The 24848-nt window shown below is 47.8% G+C and overlaps 1 pseudogene; it reads right to left on the bottom strand.

The window, feature by feature from the left end:
* Positions 1-411: 411 nt before the first annotated feature.
* The window catches only part of LOC124020737, a 34253-nt pseudogene continuing 9816 nt past the window's right edge, over positions 412-24848 (bottom strand).

Genomic DNA, 24848 nt, shown 5'->3' on the forward strand with positions numbered 1-24848 from the left:
GGACACTGAAGTACCATCTCTTACATGTGAATTAGAGTTTGCCTGACCACGCATCAGATGCATTTTACGTGATGCTCCTGGTGAATATTGACAATCTTACTCTCCTTTCACATTTGCAGGCTACACGAGTGACTATGAAAGCACTGCAGTCTACACTTCCTGTCGACTGTGTGTGTGGGGGGGGGTAAAGGCGTGTCGGGAGCGGTCATTTCAGAAGCAGGTGTGTTAATATGTTGCTACAGTTCACTGAAAGAGAAGAGAAATTGACTGAACTGAACACACCACACACAATTGAACCCATCAAATCAAATCTGATTGGTGACATCCACATTATTTAGCAGCTGTTATTGCGGGTGTAGCGACATGCTCTTCTCCCAGGCACACAGCAAAATGCACAAACGACAACAGCACTGCTACATGGTATTTTAATCAAAGCAACTCGGAAAATAAAAGAAAAATGCCATTTTGGGCCCCCGTGCAAATACAACTGATGAGCAGGGAGAGAGAGTACACAGTAGAATACTTCTCAATATAGACGTGAGAAACAGTCACTGGTTTCCAGAAAACAAGAGTCCATAGAGAATGGGCTTCATCACTGCTGCTGGTAATGAAGGTGCAGAAGTACAGCTGTGTGTGTGTGTGTGTGTGTGTGTGTGTGTGTGTGTGTGTGTGTGTGTGTGTGTGTGTGTGTGTGTGTGTGTGTGTGTGTGTGTGTGTGTGTGTGTGTGTGTGTGTGTGTGTGTGTGTGTGTGTGTGTGTGTGTGTGTGCGTGTGGGTCACTACTCGTTGAGCTGACAGAGCAGGGCTGAGGCCTTGGTGATCCAGTAGTCACTAGGCAGGCTGGACGGCAGCATCACCGTCACCACAAAGTTAGTAGAGTGGCCTGAGGGAGAGGTCTGTTACTATCTGGGCCTGAGGTCTGTTACTATCTGGGCCTGAGGGAGAGAACACACAGGTCTGTTACTATCTGGACATGATGCAGAGAACACACAGGTCTGTCACTATCTGGACATGATGCAGAGAACACACAGGTCTGTCACTATCTGGACATGATGCAGAGAACACACAGGTCTGTCACTATCTGGGCCTGAGGGGCCTGAGAGAGAACACACAGGTCTGTTACTATCTGGACATGATGCAGAGAACACACAGGTCTGTTACTATCTGGGCCTGAGGGAGAGAACACACAGGTCTGTCACTATCTGGGCCTGATGCAGAGAACACACAGGTCTGTTACTATCTGGACATGATGCAGAGAACACACAGGTCTGTCACTATCTGGGCATGATGCAGAGAACACACAGGTCTGTTACTATCTGGACATGATGCAGAGAACACACAGGTCTGTTACTATCTGGACATGATGCAGAGAACACACAGGTCTGTCACTATCTGGACATGATGCAGAGAACACACAGGTCTGTCACTATCTGGACATGATGCAGAGAACACACAGGTCTGTCACTATCTGGACATGATGCAGAGGTAGGATCTAGGTAGGTAGGTAGTAGGGCTCTAGGTTGGTAGTAGGGATCTGGGTAGGTAGTAGGGCTGGAGGTAGGTAGGTAGTAGGGCTCTGGGTAGGTAGTATGGCTCTAGGTAGGTAGGTAGTAGGGCTCTGGGTAGGTAGGTAGGTAGTAGGGCTCTGGGTAGGTAGTAGGGCTCTAGGTAGGTAGGTAGTAGGGCTCTGGGTAGGTAGGTAGGTAGTAGGGCTCTGGGTAGGTAGGTAGGTAGTAGGGATCTGGGTAGGTAGTTAGGTAGTAGGGCTCTGGGTCGGTAGGTAGGTAGTAGTGCTCTAGGTAGGTAGGTAGGTAGGTAGGTAGGTAGGTAGGTAGGTAGGTAGGTAGTAGGTCTCTGGGTATGTATTAGGGCTCTAGGTAGGTAGTAGGGCTCTAGGTAGGTAGGCAGGTAGGTAGTAGGGCTCTAGTTGGGAAGGTGGTAGGGATCTGGATAGGTAGGTAGTAGGGCTCTGGGTAGGTAGTAGGGCTCTGGGTAGGTAGTAGGGCTCTAGGTAGGTCGTAGTGCTCTGGGTAGGTAGCAGGGCTCTTGGTGGGTAGGTAGTAGGGCTCTGGGTAGGTAGTAGGGCTCTAGGTTGGTCATAGGGCTCTGGGTAGGTAGTAGGGCTCTGCGTAGGTAGTAGGGCTTTGGGTAGGTAGTAGGGCTCTAGTTAGGTAGTAGACAGGTAGGTAGTAGGGCTCTAAGTGGGTAGTAGGGCTGGAGGTAGGTAGTAGGACTTTGGGTAGGTAGGTAGTAGGACTCTGGGTAGGTAGGTAGGCAATAGGGCTGAAGGTAGGTAGTAGGGCTCTAGGTAGGTAGGTAGGTAGGTAGTAGGGCTCTAGGTAGGTAGGTGGTGGATAGGTAGGGATCTGGATAGGTAGGTAGGTAGTAGGCTCTGGGTAGGTGGTAGGGCTCTGGGTAGGTAGTAGGGCTCTGGGTAGGTAGTAGGGGATCTGGGTAGGTAGTAGGGCTGGGTAGGTAGGTAGTAGGGCTGGTAGGTAGGGCTCTGGGTAGGTAGTAGGGCTTGGTAGTAGGGCTCTGGTAGTAGGGGTCTGGGTAGGTAGTAGGGCTGGAGGTAGGTAGGTAGTAGGGCTCTGGGTAGGTAGTATGGCTCTAGGTAGGTGGTAGTAGGGCTCTGGGTAGGTAGGTAGTAGGGCTCTGGGTAGGTAGTAGGGCTCTAGGTAGGTAGGTAGGTAGTAGGGCTCTGGGTGGGTAGGTAGGTAGCTAGTAGGGCTCTGGGTAGGTAGGTAGGTAGGTAGATAGTAGGTCTCTGGGTATGTAATAGGGCTCTAGGTAGGTAGTAGGGCTCTAGGTAGGTAGGCAGGTAGGTAGTAGGGCTCTAGGTAGGTAGTAGGGCTCTGGGTAGGTGGTAGGGCTCTGGGTAGGTAGTAGGGCTCTGAGTAGGTAGTAGGGCTCTGGGTAGGTAGGTAGTAGGGCTCTGTGTAGGTAGGTTGTAGGGCTCTGTGTAGGTAGGTTGTAGGGCTCTGGGTAGGTAGGTAGTTGGGCTCTGGGTAGGTAGGTAGTTGGGCTCTGGGTAGGTAGGTAGTAGGGCTCTGGGTAGGTAGTAGGGCTCTGGGTAGGTAGTAAGGATCTAGGTAGGTTGTAGGGCTCTGGGTAGGTAGTAGGGATCTAGGTAGGTAGTAGGGCTCTGGGTAGGTAGTAGGGCTCTGGCTGGGTAGGTAGTAGGGCTCTGGCTAGGTAGGTAGTAGGGCTCTGGGTAGGTAGGTAGTAGGGCTCTGGGTAGGTAGGTAGTAAGTAGGGCTCTGGCTAGGTAGGTAGTAGGGCTCTGGCTAGGTAGGTAGTAAGTAGGGCTCTGGGTAGGTAGGTAGTAAGTAGGGCTCTGGCTAGGTAGGTAGTAGGGCTCTGGCTAGGTAGGTAATAGGGTTCTAGGTAGGTAGGTAGTAGGGATCTGGGTAGGTAGTAATGCTCTGGGTAGGTAGTAAGGCTCTGGGTAGGTAGGTAGTAAGTAGGGCTCTGGCTAGGTAGGTAGTAGGGCTCTGGCTAGGTAGGTAGTAGGGCTCTGGGTAGGTAGGTAGTAGGGATCTGGGTAGGTCTAGTCTGGGTAGGTAGTAGGGCTTTGGGTAGGTAGTAGGGCTCTGGGTAGGTAGTAGGGCTCTGGGTAGGTAGTAATGCTCTGGGTAGGTAGGTAGGGCTCTGGGTAGGTAGTAATGCTCTGGGTAGGTAGTAGGGCTCTGGGTAGGGCTCTGGGTAGGTCTGGGTAGGTAGTAGGGCTCTGGGTAGGTAGTAGGGCTCTGGGTAGGTAGGGCTCTGGGTAGGTAGTAATGCTCTGGGTAGGTAGTAGGCTCTGGGTAGGTAGTAATGCTCTGGGTAGGTAGTAGGCTCTGGGTAGGTAGTAGGGCTCTGGGTAGGTAGTAGCTCTGGGCTAGTAGGGCTCTGGGTAGGTAGTAATGCTCTGGGTAGGTAGTAGGGCTCTGGGTAGGTAGTAGGGCTCTGGGTAGGTAGTAGGGCTCTGGGTAGGTAGTAGGGCTCTGGGTAGGTAGTAGGGCTCTGGGTAGGTAGTAGGGCTCTGGGTAGGTAGTAGGGCTCTGGGTAGGTAGTAGGGCTCTGGGTAGGTAGTAGGGCTCTGGGTAGGTAGTAGGGCTCTGGGTAGGTAGTAGGGCTCTGGGTAGGTAGTAGGGCTCTGGGTAGGGGCTCTGGGTAGGTAGTAATGCTCTGGGTAGGTAGTAGGGCTCTGGGTAGGTAGTAGGGCTCTGGGTACGTAGTAGGGCTTTGGGTAGGTACAGTGCCTTTGCAAAAGTATTAATTCCCCTTGGCCTTTTTTCTATTTTGTTGCATTTCAACCTGTAATTTAAACGTATCTTTATTTGGACTTCATGTAATGGACATGCACAAAATAGTCCACATTGGTGAAGTGAAATGAAAAAAAAATGACACATGATCTGTCACATGATCTCAGTATATATACACCTGTTCTGAAAGGCCCCAGAGTCTGCAACACCGCTAAGCAAGGGACACCACCAAGCAAGTGGCACCATGAAGACCAAGGAGCTCTCCCCAGGCAAGGAGGGCATTAATCAGAGAGGCAACAAAGAGACCAAAGATAACCCTGAAGGAGCTGCAAAGCTCCACAGCGGAGATTGGAGTATCTGTCCAAAGGACCACTTTAAGCCGTACTCTCCACAGAGCTGGGCTTTACGGAAGAATGGCCAGAAGAAAATAAGCAAACACATTTGGTGTTCGCTAATAGGCTCGTGGGAGACTCCCCAAACATATGGAAGAAGGTACTCTGGTCAGATGAGACTAAAATGTAGCTTTTTGGCCATCAATGAAAACGCTATGTCTGGCGCAAACCCAATACCTCTCATCACCATCCCTGTTTTTCGTCAGCAGGGACTGGGAAGCTGGTCAGAATTGAAGGAATGATGGATGGCGCTAAATACAGGGAAATTCTTGAGGGAAACGAGTCTCAGTCTTACTTACTGGGACGGAGGTTCACCTTCCAGCAGGACAATGACCCTAAGCATACTGCTAAAGCAACACTTGAGTGGTTTAAGGGGAAACATTTAAATATCTTGGAATGGCCTAGTCAAAGCCCAGACCTCAATCCAATTGAGAATCTGTGGTATGACTTCAAGATTGCTGTACACCAGCGGAATCCATTCAAATTGAAGGAGCTGGAACAGTTTTGCCTTGAAGAATGGACAGAAATCCCAGTGGCTAGATGTGCCAAACTTATAGAGACAAACCCCAAGAGACTGTCAGCTGTAATTGTGGGGGGTGAATAGTTATGCACGCTCAAGTTTTCTGTTTTTTTTTGTGTCTTATTTCTTGTTTGTTTCACAATATAAAATATTTTGCATCTTCACAGTGGTTGGCATGTTGTGTAAATCAAATGATACAACCCCCCCCCAAAAAAAAATATTTTAGTTCCAGGTTGTAAGGCAACAAAAAAATGCCAGGAAAAAACCACTGTAGCAGGGCTCTAGGTAGGGGTGTAGGGTGTGTATAGGGACATAGTATACCTGTCAGAAGACAGAGTCCTGAGGTCATATACAGTCATATACAGTGGAGCTTGGTACAGTTTAGTAAGAGGAAGGGCTCTAGGTAGGGGTGTAGGGTGTGTATAGGGACATAGTATACCTGTCAGAGTAGACAGAGTCCTGAGGTCATATACAGTCATATACAGTGGAGCTTGGTACAGTTTAGTAAGAGGAAGGGCTCTAGGTAGGGGTGTAGGGTGTGTATAGGGACATAGTATACCTGTCGTAGACAGAGTCCTGAGGTCATATACAGTGGAGCTTGGTACAGTTTAGTAAGAGGAAGGGCTCTAGGTAGGACTGTAGTGCAGTGGTTCTCAAACCTCTCCTTCAGGACCTCCAGACATGTTGTTGTAGCTCTGAACTCTCTCTCCTGATTCACCTAGTCAAGGGCTTGATGATTAGTTGAATCAGGTGTGCTGGTTCAATAGATCAAATCCATGGAACGGCTGTGAGTCCCAGAGGAGAGGTTTGAAACCCCCAGGTGTAGAGTGGTTATACACTGAGTGTACAAAATATTATGAACACCTTCCTAATATTGAGTTGCATCCCCCCATCCCTTTTGCCCTCAGAACAGCCTCAATTTGGGAAACTGTTGAGCGTGAAAAACCCAGCAGCGTTGCAGTTCTTGACGCAAACCAGTGTGCCTGGCACCTACTACCATACCCCATTCAAAAGCACATACATCTTTAGTCTTGCCCATTGAGACAATTGGGACATGGATTGTGTATGTGTGATATTCAGAGGGTGAATGGAAGACACCAGATTGAAGTGCCTGAATGGGGTATGGTAGTAGGTGTCAGGCTCACTGGTTTGCGTCAAGAACTGCAACGCTGCTGGGTTTTTCACACTCAACAGTTTCCTGTGTGTAACAAGAATGATGCACCACCCAAAGGACACCCAGCCAACTTGACACAACTGTGGGAAGCATTGAAGTCAACATGGGCCAGCTTCCCTGTGGAACGCTTTCAACACCTTGTAGAGTCCATGTCCTGACGAATTGAGGCTGTTCTGAGGGAAAAGGGGGGAGAAACTGAATATTAGGTAGGTGTCCTTACCTGTAGTCGACAAAGTCCCAGCACGAGCTGAGGTCTTGTACAGCGGAGCCTGGTAGAGAGACGGATCAGGGTCATAGTTCTGCTGGGGTTCGAAGTGCACCACGGGAAGCATGGTGTTCATCACCCGCGGCAACGCATCCTCGATCACCATGTCGACGTCGTCCCAGCGACTGGCGTCCATGAACATCCCGTGCACCAGCACGCCGTCGTTGATGGTGGGTAGCTATGGAGACAGAGTGTTACTGTAGTTACCATAATGTCATATTGTGATTAGAGGCCTGGGTTTTGGACAATCATGTCACAACTTTTAGTTAAAGCTTCATCGTCCAGCACCATCTTCAGACAGTTGTTTTCATTTTAGGTCTAATTCTCATTTCTGGACAAGGCTTTAAATAAAGGTTCAAATCTAGGTCATGTGACATGGTTGTCCAGAACACAGGGTCCTAATAATGATCCAGATATGGTTCTAAAACCTCTTCAGGAACCTGACGAGGTTGACTAATTCACTGATGACCTCAACATCCCACAGAGGTCAACATGTGTTGGAGTCATTTCTATCAGCGAGTAGCTTAGCTCCTTCATGTTTTTACAGAGTCAGACTGTGCTTTGGAGGCAGGATGCAGTAAACTCCTTCCTGCCCTCAGGGCAACCTGTCTAAATATGTCCCTCTCCCCTCCCTGTAGCTACCTCAGAGTCCATGTCCAGCTCGCCCCCGGCCGGTAGGGTCTTCAGCGCCTCGCTCACGGCCCCCTGGTCTAGGTAGACCGGCAACACGTTAAAACGGAAGTTGAGCTCGTCGATGGGGAGGTTATAGGTCCTGGCGTGGTTCTGTAGCGCCCCTACAGGACAGGAGGGGGAACAGCACAACAGCGTTTCAACATCTCAGTAACTGGACTGTAACCCAGTTTGGTGCTCTACTTTGGACTGATCCCAGGCCTGTTCAACAATAACAGGATTTATAAATATACAGCACGTCTCTCAAACCCAACAACATACTATATCAGTGGTCACCAACCGGTCCATCTCCCAGGCATCTCTAGTCCATCGCCAAACATTTCTGTAAATAACCCAACAACATACTATATCAGTGGTCAACAACATACTATATCGGTCCATCTCCCCAGGCATCTAGTTCATCGCCAAACATTTCTGTAAATAACCCAACAACATACTATATCAGTGGTCACCAACCGGTCCATCTCCCAGGCATCTAGTCCATCAAACATTTCTGTAAATAACCCAACAACATACTATATCAGTGGTCACCAACCGGTCCATCTCCCAGGCATCTAGTCCATCGCCAAACATTTCTGTCCCAACAACATACTATATCAGTGGTCACAAACATTTCTGTAAATAACCCAACAACATACTATATCAGTGGTCACCAACCGGTCCATCTCCCAGGCATCTAGTCCATCGCCAAACATTTCTGTAAATAACCCCACGATAAAGCCTTGTGTTCCTAGTTTTTCTATCAGTCTCTGTTGGTGGTAGATGGTGGTGGGTGCAGCCCATTCAGCTGCCCTGCCCAGCTGCCCTGGAGAGGAAATCAAGTGCACTATGCCACCGCTGGCCAATCAGATGCTCAGATGACCATGTTTGGAGTAATGTAGCAGGCATGAAAGAAAGTTATGGGCAAAATGGATACTGTGAGATTTGAAAACGTTTAAAACCATGACTAGAGAGAGACTGTCAAGGAATAGAGCAGAGATCTGCTGTATATATGACTGAGTTCATGTTTAAGGTCTTACTCAGCACTGTCAACACTTTGTATGCTGTGGTCCTTCTGTAGCTCAGTTGGTAGAGCATGGCGCTTGTAACGCCAGGGTAGTGGGTTCGATTCCCGGGACCACCCATACGTAGAATGTATGCACACATGACTGTAAGTCGCTTTGGGTAAAAGCGTCTGCTAAATGGCATATATTATATTATTCAACACTTACATAAGCCATAAAATGCGAGTTCTTCCTATTTCCCCTCAGCGCTACAACAAGCAGTGCAGCAGTAATGAATGAGGAGGAAAGTGTATAGGTAGGCTTGGTTTGTTGTTATAATTAGTGGCTTGGGTCTTTTTTAATATCAAGGAATATTTCACTTTCTCTGTTCATAGGACTAACAACATGAATTTGTACGAGGCAGAAATACTGTGACTCGAGTTTAGCCGTCAGCTGGAAGACGGTGTCCCTTTTTCGTCGGTGTCAGTCTGCTGCTCTCTCCCTCTGCTGAGACTGACCCTCACTCTGCTGCTCTCTCTCTCCGCTGAGACTGACCCTCAGTCTGCTGCTCTCTCCCTCTGCTGAGACTGACCCTCAGTCTGCTGCTCTCTCCCTCTGCTGAGACTGACCCTCAGTCTGCTGCTCTCTCCCTCTGCTGAGACTGACCCTCAGTCTGCTGCGCTCTCCCTCTGCTGAGACTGACCCTCAGTCTGCTGCTCTCTCCCTCTGCTGAGACTGACCCTCAGTCTGCTGCTCTCTCCCTCTGCTGAGACTGACCCTCAGTCTGCTGCTCTCTCCCTCCGCTGAGACTGACCATCAGTCTGCTGCTCTCTCCCTCCGCTGAGACTGACCATCAGTCTGCTGCTCTCTCCCTCCGCTGAGACTGACCCTCAGTCTGCTGCTCTCTCCCTCCGCTGAGACTGACCCTCAGTCTGCTGCTCTCACACTCCGCTGAGACTGACCCTCAGTCTGCTGCTCTCTCCCTCCGCTGAGACTGACCCTCAGTCTGCTGCTCTCTCCCTCCGCTGAGACTGACCCTCAGTCTGCTGCTCTCTCCCTCCGCTGAGACTGACCCTCACTCTGCTGCTCTCTCTCTCCGCTGAGACTGACCCTCAGTCTGCTGCTCTCTCCCTCTGCTGAGACTGACCCTCAGTCTGCTGCTCTCTCCCTCTGCTGAGACTGACCCTCAGTCTGCTGCTCTCTCCCTCTGCTGAGACTGACCCTCAGTCTGCTGCTCTCTCCCTCTGCTGAGACTCCCTCCGACCCTCAGTCTGCTGCTCTCTCCTCTGCTGAGACTGACCCTCAGTCTGCTGCTCTGCTGAGACTGACCCTCAGTCTGCTGCTCTCTCCTCTGCTGAGACTGACCCTCAGTCTGCTGCTCTCTCCCTCTGCTGAGACTGACCCTCAGTCTGCTGCTCTCTCCCTCTGCTGAGACTGACCCTCAGTCTGCTGCTCTCTCCCTCTGCTGAGACTGACCCTCAGTCTGCTGCTCTCTCCCTCTGCTGAGACTGACCCTCAGTCTGCTGCTCTCTCCCTCCGCTGAGACTGACCCTCAGTCTGCTGCTCTCTCCCCTCTGCTGAGACTGACCCTCAGTCTGCTGCTCTCTCCCTCTGCTGAGACTGTCTGAGACTGACCCTCAGTCTGCTGCTCTCTCCCTCTGCTGAGACTGACCCTCAGTCTGCTGCTCTCTCCCTCTGCTGAGACTGACCCTCAGTCTGCTGTTCTCTCCCTCCGCTGAGACTGACCAACAGATGCAGGCACCATCAGCCCAGTAAAATAAACAGCTCATTATTTAAATGTAGCTCACTCAGCTGTGCCTCACAAGTAATACAACAATGGATCTATTACCGGTGTGATCATATAGCCGAACCTCAAATTCTGAAATATATATATTTTTTTATATGTCCCGAACAGCAATGCATTGGTAGGTAAATTCAAGCAAAGCCAGTATGTGGTGACAATGTATTGGGCCTGTAGCTTACTGCACAAACCTCATTGCTACAGAGCTGTTTTTAATTGGGTCATGTTTCTTACATTGTTGAAGTCATGGTAATAAAAATCAGAGCGGTAGATCTCGGCATGTATTTTTGATTCAAAGTGATCTTGACTCAGAAAAGGTTGGTGACCACGGTACTATATGAAGTAGACTACACTGTTGAAGAGAACAGAATTTTGACTAGAGTACAGCATATTGAATAGACTACATCATATTGAATAAAGAACAAAATATTGAATATTCTTTTGCTACATAATATTGAATTAGGGAACAGAATATTGAATATTAATTTGCTACATAATTTTGAATATAGAGCAGCATATTGAATATTTAATAGACTACATAATATTGACTAGAGTACAGCATATTGAATATTTAATAGAGTACAGCATATTGAATATTTAATAGAGTACAGCATATTGAATATTTAATACTACATAATATTGACTAGAGAACAGAACACAGAGGAGACAGTGTGTACTGACCAGTGATATTTAATACTACATAATATTGACTAGAGAACAGAGGAGACAGTGTGTACTGACCAGTGATATTTAATACTACATAATATTGACTAGAGAACAGAGGAGACAGACTGACCAGTGATATTTAATACTACATAATATTGACTAGAGAACAGAACACAGAGGAGACAGTGTGTACTGACCAGTGATATTTAATACTACATAATATTGACTAGAGAACAGAGGAGACAGTGTGTACTGACCAGTGATATTTAATACTACATAATATTGACTAGAGAACAGAGGAGACAGTGTGTACTGACCAGTGATATTTAATACTACATAATATTGACTAGAGAACAGAACACAGAGGAGACAGTGTGTACTGACCAGTGATATTTAATACTACATAATATTGACTAGAGAACAGAACACAGAGGAGACAGTGTGTACTGACCAGTGATATTTAATACTACATAATATTGACTAGAGAACAGAGGAGACAGTGTGTACTGACCAGTGATATTTAATACTACATAATATTGACTAGAGAACAGAGGAGACAGTGTGTACTGACCAGTGATATTTAATACTACATAATATTGACTAGAGAACAGAACACAGAGGAGACAGTGTGTACTGACCAGTGATATTTAATACTACATAATATTGACTAGAGAACAGAACACAGAGGAGACAGTGTGTACTGACCAGTGATATTTAATACTACATAATATTGACTAGAGAACAGAGGAGACAGTGTGTACTGTCCAGTGATATTTAATACTACATAATATTGACTAGAGAACAGAGGAGACAGTGTGTACTGACCAGTGATATTTAATACTACATAATATTGACTAGAGAACAGAACACAGAGAGACAGTGTGTACTGACCAGTGATATTTAATACTACATAATATTGACTAGAGAACAGAACACAGAGGAGACAGTGTGTACTGACCAGTGATATTTAATACTACATAATATTGACTAGAGAACAGAGGAGACGGTGTGTACTGACCAGTGATATTTAATACTACATAATATTGACTAGAGAACAGAACACAGAGACGGTGTGTACTGACCAGTGATATTTAATACTACATAATATTGACTAGAGAACAGAGGAGACCGTGTGTACTGACCAGTGATATTTAATACTACATAATATTGACTAGAGAACAGAGGAGACGGTGTGTACTGACCAGTGATATTTAATACTACATAATATTGACTAGAGAACAGAGGAGACCGTGTGTACTGACCAGTGATATTTAATACTACATAATATTGACTAGAGAACAGAGGAGACGGTGTGTACTGACCAGTGATATTTAATACTACATAATATTGACTAGAGAACAGAGGAGAAGGTGTGTACTGACCAGTGAGGAAGCCCTGAGGAAGAATAGTCCAGAGATCCAGAAGGATTTGGGCTGACCCCGAGTGATCCAGTTCTACACAAACACACAGACAGAGAGGAAGTTGGTTTCGCTGCATGAACACAGACACACAGACACACACGCACACGAAGGAGAGGGTGATTTTGTTTGGGTTATGTTTATCTCAGTTCCCAGAACCTGAATGTAAGGCTGTCACCAGAGACTGGGGTTATGTTCATCTGTCTGTGTGTAGACATTTAGGGATTGCGTAACACACAGTAAGACCAGTCTCCCGGAACAGACGCTTCAGTCTGGGGCGACGGAGCGAGTGCACAGAGAGAACGAGAGATGGACAGAGAGCAGAGAGAGAGAGAAAAAAAAGGAGATTATCATCTAGTTCACTGGCTTTGGCATTGTTAACATATGTTTCACATGCTAATAGAAAATGTCAATTGATAGAGGAGAGAGAAGACTGGAGATAGAGACAAACAAAGAGAGAGAAGACTAGGGAGTGAGAGAGAGAAAAAAGAGAGAAGATTAGGGAGAGAGAGGGAGACAAAAGAGAGAAGACGAGGGAGAGGGAAAGAGAGAAAGAGGGAAGACTTGGGAAAAAAAGAGAGAAGACTAGGGAGAGGGAAAGAGAAAAAGAGAGAGAAGACTAGGGAGAGAGAGGGAGAAAAAGAGAGAAGACTAGGGAGAGGGAAAGAGAAAAAGGGAGAGAGAAGAAGACTAGGGAGAGAGAGGGAGAAAAAGAGAGAAGACTAGGGAGAGGGAAAGAGAAAAAGAGAGAGAAGAAGACTAGGGAGAGAGAGGGAGAAAAAGAGAGAAGACTAGGGAGAGGGAAAGAGAAAACTAGAGAGAGAAGACTAGGGAGAGAGAGAGGAAGAAAAGGGAAGAGAGAGAAGACTAGGGAGAGAGAGACTAGGAGAAAAAAGAGAGAGGGAAGACTAGGGAGAGGGAAAGAGAGAAGACTAGGGAGAGGGAAACTAGAGAGGGAAAGAGAGAAGACTAGGGAGAGGGAAAGAGAGAAGACTAGGGAGAGGGAAAGAGAGAAAGGGAGAGAAGACTAGGGAGAGGGAAAGAGAGAAGACTAGGGAGAGGGAAAGAGAGAAGACTAGGGAGAGGGAAAGAGAGACAGAGGGAAAGAAGAAGACTAGGGAGAGGGAAAGAGAGAAGACTAGGGAGAGGGAAAGAGAGAAAGAGAGAAGACTAGGGAGAGGGAAAGAGAGAAGACTAGGGAGAGGGAAAGAGGGAAAGACTAGAGAAGAAAGAGAAGACTAGGGAAAGGGAAAGAGAGAAGACTATGGAGAGGGAAAGAGAGAAGACTAGGGAGAGGGAAAGAGAGAAAGAGAGAAGACTAGGGAGAGGGAAAGAGAGAAGACTAGGGAGAGGGAAAGAGAGAAGACGAGGGAGAGGGAAAGACTAGGGAGAGGGAGAGAAGAGAGAAGACAAGAGAGAGGGAAAGAGAGAAGACTAGGGAGAGGGAAAGAGAGAAGACAAGGGAGATGGAAAGAGAGAAGACTAGGGAGAGGGAGAAGAAAGGGAAAGAGGGAGAAAGAGAGAAGACTATGGAGAGGGAAAGAGAGAAGACTAGGGAGAGGGAAAGAGAGAAGACTAGGGAGAGGGAAAGAGAGAAGACTAGAGAGGGAAAGAGAGAAGACTAGGGAGAGGGAAAGAGAGAAGACAAGGGAGAGGAAAGAGAGAAGACTAGGGAGAGGGAAAGAGAAGACTAGGGAGAGGGAAAGAGAGAAGACTAGGGAGAGGGAAAGAGAGAAGACTAGGGAGAGGGAAAGAGAGAAGACTAGGGAGAGGGAAAGAGAGAAGACTAGGGAAAGGGAAAGAGAGAAGACTAGGGAGAGGGAAAGACTAGGGAGGGAAAGAGAAGACTAGGGAGAAAAGAGAAGACTAGGGAGAGGGAAAGAGAAGACTAGGGAGAGGGAGAGAGAAGACTAGGGAAAAAGAGAGAAGACTAGGGAGGGAAAGGGAAAGAGAGGGAAAGAGAAGACTAGGGAGAGGGAAAGAGAGAAGACTAGGGAGAGGGAAAGAGAGAAGACTAGGGAGAGGGAAAGAGAGACTAGGGAGAGGGAAGACTAGGGAGAGGGAAAGAGAGAAGACTAGGGAGAGGGAAAGAGAGAAGACTAGGGAGAGGGAAAGAGAGAAGACTAGGGAGAGGGAAAGAGAGAAGACTAGGAGGGAAAGAGAGAAAGAGAGAAGACTAGGGAGAGGGAAAGACTAGGAGAAGACTAGGGAGAGGGAAAGAGAGAAGACTAGGGAGAGGGAAAGAGAGAAGACTAGGGAGAGAGGGGAAAGAGAAGACTAGGGAGAGGGAAAGAAGAAGACTAGAGAGAAGACTAGGGAGAGGGAAAGAGAGAAGACTAGGGAGAGGGAAAGAGAGACTAGGGAGAGGGAAAGAGACTAGGGAAAGGGAAAGAGAGAAGACTATGGAGAGGGAAAGAGAGAAGACTAGGGAGAGGGAAAGAGAGAAGACTAGGGAGAGAAAGAGAAGACTAGGGAGAGGGAAAGAGAAAAGAAGGGAGAGGGAAAGAGAGACTAGGGAGAGAGAGAAAGAGAAGACTAGGGAGAAAAAAGAGAGAAGACTAGGAGAGGGAAAGGAGAAACTAGGGAGAGGGAAAGAGAGAGAAGACTAGGGAGAGGGAAAGAGAGAAGACTAAGAGGGAAAGAAGAAGACTAGGGAGAGGGAAAGAGAGGGAAAGAAAAGACTAGAGAGAGGGAAAGACTAGGAGAGGGAAAGAGAGAAGACTAGGGAGAAAAGAGAGAAGACTAGGGAGAGGGAAAGAGAGAAAGAGAGAAGACTAAGAGACTAGGAAAGAGAGAAGACTAGGGAGAGGGAAAGAGAGAAGACTAGGGAGAGGGAAAGAGAGAAACTAGAGAGAAGAGAGAAGACTAGGGAGAGGGAAAGAGAGAAGACTAGGGAGAGGAAAGAAAAGACTAGGGAGAGGGAAAGAGAGAAGACTAGGGAGAGGGAAAGAGAGAAGACTAGGGAGAGGGAAAGAGAGAAGACTAGGGAGAGGAAAGAGAGAAGACTAGGGAGAGGGAAAGAGAGAAGACTAGGGAGAGGGAAAGAGAAGACTAGGGAGAGGGAAAGAGAGAAGACTAGGGAGAGGGAAAGAGAGAAGACTAGGGAGAGGGAAAGAGAGAAGACTAGGGAGAGGGAAAGAGAAGACTAGGGAGAGGGAAAGAGAGACTAGGGAGAGGGAAAGAGAGAAGACTAGGGAGGGAAAGAGAAACTAGGGAGAAAAGAGAGAAGACTAGGAGAGGGAAAGAGAGAAGACTAGGGAGAGGGAAAGAGAGAAAGAGAGAAGACTATGGAGAGGGAAAGACTAGGAGAAGACTAGGGAGAGGGAAAGAGAGAAGACTAGGGAGGGGAAAGAGAGAAGACTAGGGAAAGAGAGAAAGAGAGAAGACAAGGGAGAGGGAAAGAGAGAAGACTAGGGAGAAAGGAAGACTAGGGAGAGAGAGAAGACTAGGGAGAGGGAAAGAGAGAAGACTAGGGAGAGGGAAAGAGAGAAAGAGAAAGAGAGAAGACTAGGGAGAGGGAAAGAGAGAAGACTAGGGAGAGGGAAAGAGAGAAGACTAGGGAGAGGGAAAGAGAGAAGACTAGGAGAGGGAAAGAGAGAAGACTAGGGAGAGGGAAAGAGAGAAGACAAGGGAGAGGGAAAGAGAGAAGACTAGACTAGGAGAGGGAAAGAGAGAAGACTAGGGAGAGGGAAAGAGAGAAGACTAGGGAGAGGGAAAGAGAGAAGACTAGGGAGAGGGAAAGAGAGAAGACTAGGGAGAGGGAAAGAGAGAAGACTAGGGAGAGGGAAAGAGAGAAGACTAGGGAGAGGGAAAGAGAGAAGACTAGGGAGAGGGAAGAGAAAGAAGAAGACTAGGGAGAGGGAAAGAGAGAAGACTAGGGAGAGGGAAAGACTAGGGAGAGGGACTAGGGAGAGGGAAAGAGAGAAGACTAGGGAGAGGGAAAGAGAGAAGACTAGGGAGAGGGAAAGAGAGAAGACTAGGGAGAGGGAAAGACTAGAGAAGACTAGGGAGAGGGAAAGAGAGAAGACTAGGGAGAGGGAAAGACTAGGGAGAGGGAAGACTAGGGAGAGGGAAAGAGAGAAGACTAGGGAGAGGGAAAGAGAGAAAGAGAGAAGACTAGGAGAGGGAAAGAGAGAAGACTAGGGAGAGGGAAAGAGAGAAGACTAGGGAGAGGGAAAGAGAGAAAGAGAGAAGACTAGGGAGAGGGAAAGAGAGAAAGAGGAAAGAGAAGACTAGGGAGAGGGAAAGAGAGAAGACTAGTGAGAGGGAAAGACTAGGAGAGGGAAGAGAGAAGACTAGGGAAAGGGAAAGAGAGAAGACTATGGAGAGGGAAAGAGAGAAGACTAGGGAGGGAAAGGGAAAGAGAAAGAGAAGAAGACTATGGAGAGGGAAAGAGAGAAGACTAGGGAGAGGGAAAGAGAGAAGACGAGGGAGAGGAGAAAGAGAGAAAAAGAGAGAAGACTAAGAGGGAAAGAGAGGACTAGGGAGAGGGAAAGAAGACTAGGGAGAGGGAAAGAGAGAAGACAAGGGAGAAAGAGAGAAGACTGGAAAGAGAAAGAAGACTAGGGAGAGGGACTAGGGAGAGGAAAGAGAGAAGACTAGGAGAGGGAAAGAGAGAAGACTAGGGAGAGGGAAAGAGAGAAGACTAGGGAGAGGGAAAGAGAGAAGACTAGGGAGAGGGAAAGAGAGAAGACTAGGGAGAGGGAAAGAGAGAACTAGGGAGAGGGAAAGAGAGACTAGGGAGATAGGAAGGGAAAGAGAGAAGACTAGGGAGAGGGAAAGAGAGAAGACTAGGGAGAGGGAAAGAGAGAAGACTAGGGAGAGGGAAAGAGAGAAGACTAGGGAGAGGGAAAGAGAGAAGACTAGGGAGAGGGAAAGAGAGAAGACTAGGGAGAGGGAAAGAGAGAAGACTAGGGAGAGGGAAAGAGAGAAGACTAGGGAGAGGGAAAGAGAGAAGACTAGGGAGAGGGAAAGAGAGAAGACTAGGGAGAGGGAAAGAGAGAAGACTAGGGAGAGGGAAAGAGAGAAGACTAGGGAGAGGGAAAGAGAAAGAAGACTAGGGAGAGGGAAAGACTAGGGAGAGGGAAAGAGACTAGGGAGAGGGAAAGAGACTAGGGAAGGGAGAAGACTAGGGAGAGGGAAAGAGAGAAGACTAGGGAGAGGGAAAGAGAGGGAGAGGGAAAGAGAGAAGACTAGGGAGAGGGAAAGAGAAAGACTAGGGAGAGGGAAAGAGAGAAGACTAGGGAGAGGGAAAGAGGGAAAGAAGACTAGGGAGAGGGAAAGAGAGAAGACTAGGGAGAAAGGACTAGGGAGAGGAAAGAGAAGACTAGGGAGAGGGAAAGAGAGAAGACTAGGGAGAGGGAAAGAGAGAAGACTAGGGAGGGAAAGAGAAGACTAGGGAAGAAAGAGAAGACTAGGGAGAGGACTAGGGAGAAAGAGAGAAGACTAGGGAGAGGGAAAGAGAGAAGACTAGGGAGAGGGAAAGAGAGAAGACTAGGGAGAGGGAAAGGAAGACTAGGGAGAGGGAAAGAGAGAGACTAGAGATGGGTAAATGCAGAGCAAGGACACAGAAGAATAGAACGACTGGGAGTAAGAGAAAGAGAAAGAAAGAAAAGTCAGTCTGAAGTGGATGGACGTGCTGCTAATGTTTAAACATGATTCTCTCATCACATCATCCCATCTCACTACCCCTGATAGGGATGACTCTCTCTCTCTGAGTGTGTGAGAGAAGACTAGGGAGTGTGAAAGTGAGTGACTGGGAGTGGGAAAGTGTGAAGACTAGTGGAGTGGGAAAGTGTAGGGAGAGGTGTGTGTGACTGTGAGAGGGAAAGAGTGACTAGGGAGAGTGAAAGAGAGAAGACTAGGGAGAGTGTGAGAGAAGACTAGGGAGAGGGAAAGAGAGAAGACTAGGGAGAGGGAAAGTTTCTCTGCCTGGGAGGGGAGTTCTGTAAGAAAAAGACACATTCGTCTGGGAGAGTGATATGGTGGTATGATCACAGAAACTGTAAACAGAGAGAAGACTAAGAGCACGCAAACATAGGGAAAGATGTTCTGTTTCCACTGTATCACCACATTGCCTACATATGTAAGAGTCTTCCTATCTGATGTAATGACAACACACAGACACACAAGTCTCCCATCTGATGTAATGACAACACACAAACACACAAGTCTCCTATCTGATGTAATGACAACACACAGACACACAAGTCTCCTATCTGATGTAATGACAACACACAAACACACAAGTCTCCCATCTGATGTAATGACAACACACAGACACACAAGTCTCCCATCTGATGTAATGACAACACACATCCCAAACACACAAGTCTCCCATCTGATGTAATGACAACACACAAACACACAAGTCTCCCATCTGATGTAATGACAACACACAGACACACAAGTCTCCAAACATCTGATGTAATGACAACACACAGACACACAAGTCTCCCATCTGATGTAATGACAACACACAAACACACAAGTCTCCCATCTGATGTAATGACAACACACAAACACACAAGTCTCCTATCTGATGTAATGACAACACACAGACACACAAGTCTCCCATCTGATGTAATGACAACACACAAACACACAAGTCTCCCATCTGATGTAATGACAACACACAAACACACAAGTCTCCCATCTGATGTAATGACAACACACAAACACACAAGTCTCCCATCTGATGTAATGACAACACACAGACACACAAGTCTCCCATCTGATGTAATGACAACACACAAACACACAAGTCTCCCATCTGATGTAATGACAACACACAAACACACAAGTCTCCCATCTGATGTAATGACAACACACAAACACACAAGTCTCCCATCTGATGTAATGACAACACACAGACACACAAGTCTCCCATCTGATGTAATGACAACATCCACACATGTCTGAGAGAAGTAAATATAGTGTTTCACTGTGTCATAGTACATCGATACATATGTACACAATTAGTGATTATGGGGGTAAATTGTCTGACTCAGGACTTAAAGAGAGGATCATTGACCCAACTGTACAGCAACACGTGTCTATGAGAGAGAGAGATGTCTCTGTCACCTCGATGAAGCAGGTCCTGAGGGCCAGGTCTTTAACCCAGCTGGCCAGGGGTTTGAGGGAGGGGTAGGCTGAGGTGCTCCAGTGGTTTGGAACCTGGTTGTTGAGGAAACTGGTGTAGATCCTCTCCATCTCCTCTGACATCACCACCAGCCCTGCTATAGCCTTCTGGAGGGTACACAGAGACACCTGGGGAGGGGAGGGGAGGGAGGAGAGGGAGGGGGGGGGAGGAGAGGGAGGGGAGGGAGGGAGGGGAGGGGGAGGGAGGGAGGGGGAGGGAGGGAGGGGAGGGAGGGGGAGGGGGAGGGGGGGAGGGAGGGGAGGGAGGGAGGGAGGGGGGGGAGGGGGAGGGAGGGGGGGGAGGGAGGGGAGGGGGAGGGAGGGAGGGGGGGGAGGGAGGGGGGGGGGAGGGGGGAGGGGAGGGAGGGGGGGGGGGAGGGGAGGGAGGGAGGGGGGGGGGGAGGGAGGGGAGGGAGGGAGGGAGGAGAGGGGAGGGGGAGGGAGGGAGGGGGGGAGGGGGAGGGAGGGGGGAGGCTGAATGTGAGGAGAAGTGTTTGTGGGTGTTTATCTGAGACATCATCCACAACAGAACATCATAAACCCAGAGGTCACCACTGCAGTAACGGTTTGCCAACAATGTGGCTGCAGCATCTGTCCTTATAAACACATACAGATTCTTCGGAAAGTATTCAAACACATTCCCCTTTTCCACATTTTGTTACATTACAGCCTTTATTCTAAAATGGATCAAATTATATTTTCCCCTCATCAATCTACACACAATACCACATAATGACAAAGTGAAAACAGGTTTTTAGAAATGTTTGCAAAAAATTATATAAAAAATGAAATATTACATTTACATAAGTATTCAACCTTATCGATGAAACTCAAAATTGAGCTCCGGTGCATCCTGTTTCCTGTTTCCATGGATCATCCTTGAGATCAGTGGAGGCTGCTGAGGGGAGAACGGATCATAATAATGTCTGGTACGGATCGAATGGAATGGCATCACACACACGGATGTATTGCTGTATTCCATTCCACTGAATAGCTCCAGTCATCACAACAAGCCCATCCTCCCAAATTAAGGTGCCACCAACCTCCTGTGCTTGAGATCTATATAAGGTACCAACAGTTGACAGTGCATGTCAGAGCAAAAACCGTAGAGCTCTGAGACAGGATTGTGTGGAGGCACAGATCTGGGGAAGGGTACAAAACAACTGTCTGCAGCATTGAAGGTCCCCTAGAACAGTGTCCTCCATCATTTTATAATGGAAAACGTTTGGAACGTCAAGACTACCTAGAGCTGGCTGCCTGGCCAAACTGATCAATCAGGGAGAAGGGCCTTGGTCAGGGAGGTGACCAAGAACCTGATGGTCACTCTGACAGAGCTCTAGAGTTCCTTTGTGGAGATGGGAGAACCTTCCAGATGGACAATCATCTCTGCAGCACTCCACCAATCAGGCCTTTATAGTAGAGTGGCAAGTGGAAGTGGAAGCCACTCCTCAGTAAAAGGCACATGACAGCCTACTTGGCTGTAATTTTCAATGCATTTCCATTACCAATCATCATCTCCTGATTTCACAGCATTTAAATACACTGAAAAATGAATGGCTGACAACTGGGACCCCTGACCTCTAATGCCTGACCCCTGACCTCTAATGCCTGACCCCTGACTCACCCTGAGGACCCGCAGCAGGTTGTTAAAGCGGTCTACTTCCTGTCCGAGGACGGTGGTGAGGGAGTTGAGGCGTCCGTTGGCGTCACGAATAAACAGAGCCTCTGCTGCCTCATCCATATCCAGACACTCTGAGGAGACAGACAGACAGACAGACAGACAGACAGACAGACAGACAGACAGACAGACAGACAGACAGACAGACAGACAGACAGACAGACAGACAGACAGACAGACAGACAGACAGACAGACAGACAGACAGACACAGACAGACACAGACAGACACAGACCGACAGACAGACACAGACCGACAGACAGACAGACAGACACAGACAGACAGATCAGACAGATCAGACAGACACAGACAGACAGACAGACACAGACAGACAGACACAGACAGACACAGACAGACAGATCAGACAGACACAGACAGACAGATCAGACAGACACAGACAGACAGATCAGACACAGACAGACAGACAGACACAGACAGACACAGACAGACAGATCAGACAGACACAGACAGACAGACAGATCAGACAGACAGACAGACACAGACAGACACAGACAGACAGACAGACAGACAGACAGACAGACAGACAGACAGACAGACAGACAGACAGACAGACAGACAGACAGACAGACAGACAGACAGACAGACAGACAGACAGACAGACAGACAGACAGACAGACAGACAGACAGACAGATCAGACAGACACATCAGACAGAGAGACAGACACAGACAGACAGAGACAGATCAGACAGAGAGACAGACACAGACAGACAGATCAGACAGACAGATCAGAGAGACAGATCAGACAGACAGAGACACAGACAGAGAGATAGTCAGAAAGAGAGACAGACACAGACAGACAGACAGACAGACAGACAGACAGACAGACAGACAGACAGACAGACAGACAGACAGGCAGGCAGGCAGGCAGGCAGGCAGGCAGGCAGGCAGGCAGACAGACAGACAGACAGACAGAGAGATAGAAAGAAAGAGAGAAAGAAAGAGAGACAGACACAGACAGACAGACAGACAGACAGACAGAGAGACACAGACAGAGAGACAGTCAGAAAGAGAGACACAGACAGAGAGACAGTCAGAAAGAGAGACAGTCAGAAAGAGAGACAGACACAAACAGACAGACAGACAGTCAGAAAGAGAGACAGACACAAACAGACAGACAGAGAGACACAGACAGAGACAGTCAGAAAGAGAGACAGATCAGACAGTGACTTCAACCACACTATAATGAGTTTAGAGAGACTAACTTTAATTTCAAACCAAAGCGAACATCAAACCGTAAAAGCACCAGAATAAATCAAGCCTGGGATGTGTGTGTGTGTTTACGTGCGTCTCTCTCTCACCCGGGATCTTGGCGAGGATGGAGTCGGCCAGCTCGTGGACGATCTCGTCGTTGCTCTTGCCCCCGCCGCGGGCTGACGAGCGAGGCTGTACCTCCAGGATGGTGTTGATCAGGGTCATAGTCTCCAGACGCTGTACAGACAGACAAGACCTCACCGTTTTAGGGATGACAAGTAACCCACAGGACACAGACTATATACGCCTACAGTATGTATCCATGTTGTCAGCATCAAAGGTAATGTTCTCCTCTTAACTGGCTAAATACATGTTTTGTATTAGTGATGTGACCTCTTATTTTCAGACAGTACATGAACAAAATCTGTCGAAAACAAATTTGAATTAGGTACTGTATAGTTAATTGTCCCCAAGCCAGTATTAGCCCACTGAGCTAAAGGTGAGAATATATAAGCAGAGTGAAGTGTCGAACCTGGAAGGCGAGGTTGGCGTTCTCGTGCATACCAAAGATCTCAGGGTCGTCTATGAGAGGAAGGTTCTCTATGTACCTGTTATAGTCACTCAGTCTGTCTGCCTCGGGGGCAAAGTAGACACCTGACACACACACACACACAGAATACCAACAGTTAGATCTCACTGAACACACACACACAGAATACCAACAGTTAGATCTCACTGAACACACACACACAGAATACCAACAGTTAGATCTCACTGAACACACACAGACAGAATGCGAACAGTTAGATCTCACTGAACACACACACACAGAATACCAACAGTTAGATCTCACTGAACACACACAGACAGAATACCAACAGTTAGATCTCACTGAACACACACAGACAGAATACCAACAGTTAGATCTCACTGAACACACAGACACACAGCAGGACACACCTTTCCCCCGTTTCTCAGATTCAGCAACATTTGTACACACAAATTGTACACACAAATTTGCACGCACACACACACACACACACACACACACACACACACACAGTGGTCTTCACCTGAGGTGGAGAAGGTGTACCCTGGGTCCAGGGTGACAGGAGAGAAGAACCGTTTGAGGATGGTGCGGAGACAGCGCTGGTCCCAGGCATCAGTCACCCTGCCTCCGTAGGTTATCTCCCCTGGGGGGAGAGAGGGTGAGGGTGTGGGGAGTCATTAGGTACTGAAAGGAAGAACATGGACAGAAACCTGGAGGGGCTACCTCCAGAAGAAATGCTCATGTTGGTTTTACGGTCATTTCCCTAATGAACACGACCCACTTCACATGAACCTGCTGTAGTAAACACATGTGCGCATTTGGAATCATTCCTATTACAGACAGAGTGGAGCTGGAACAGAGGGTCTGCTGGGTAAATGGAAGGTTCTAATAGAGGTTCTAAACTTTAGTATGCAGAACAGGGAACCCTTCTTTCAGTTATTACACTAAGTGAGAGAGGAACACTTTGATTCAGGATGTTTAAAACTATATCATGCTATAGGTTAAACACCCAATGATTTTCAAATGGTTGGTTTCTGCATACAAAGAATTAGGAATTAAACAAACATTACAAAGCCTGAAAAAACGGAAGAATGGAAGAAATCAGTAATGAAAAAAAAATCTGGCCTCAGGAGCGTGTAATCCCCCAAATATATTTTACATGATGTATAATCATAATTAGAAGGTCAAATTTGAAAAAGGGGAAAAACATGTCAGTTTAGAGATACTTTTTGTAATGAAGTGTAGTAATGAAGTGTAGTAATATAGTGTAGTAATATAGTGTAGTAATATAGTGTATGTGGACACCTCCTTGTCAAACATCATTCTCAAATCAAATCCAATTTTACAGGTCACATGTTATTGCAGGTGTAGCGAAATGCTTGTTTTCCTAGCTACAAAAGTACAGTAGTAACAGTAGTAACAATTCACAACAATACCTGCTACTAAACCTCCCAGAACCTCAGGGTCTTCCCTGCTACTAAACCTCCCAGAACCTCAGGGTCTTCCCTGCTACTAAACCTCCCAGAACCGCAGGGTCTTCCCTGCTACTAAACCTCCCAGAACCGCAGGGTCTTCCCTGCTACTAAACCTCCCAGAACCTCAGGGTCTTCCCTGCTACTAAACCTCCCAGAACCTCAGGGTCTTCCCTGCTACTAAACCTCCCAGAACCTCAGGGACTTCCCTGCTAGGGGGTCTTCCCTGCTACTAAACCTCCCAGAACCTCTTCCCTGCTAGAACCTCAGGGTCTTCCCTGCTACTAAACCTCCCAGAACCTCAGGGTCTTCCCTGCTACTAAACCTCCCAGAACCTCACAGTGGCCAGCAGTAATGTGAATAATGGAGGACCCGGCAGGGAAACAGGCAGACAGGGAGGCGGGAAGGGAGACAGGCAGGGAGACAGGCAAAGAGGGAGACAGACAGGCAGGCAGACAGGGAGACAGGCAGGGAGACAGGCAAAGAGGGAGACAGACAGGCAGGGAGACAGGCAGGGCGGCCGATACACACACAGTCCTACCAGTGATGTAGATGAGAGCATCCCAGGGTATGTGACCAGTCTGACAGTAGAGGTTCTGGTTGAGCAGGGCACACTCTCTGTCGCTGTCGTTGAACTCAT

This window comes from Oncorhynchus gorbuscha, unplaced genomic scaffold (assembly GCF_021184085.1).
Source record: "Oncorhynchus gorbuscha isolate QuinsamMale2020 ecotype Even-year unplaced genomic scaffold, OgorEven_v1.0 Un_scaffold_893, whole genome shotgun sequence".
NCBI classification, from domain to species: Eukaryota; Metazoa; Chordata; class Actinopteri; order Salmoniformes; family Salmonidae; genus Oncorhynchus; species Oncorhynchus gorbuscha.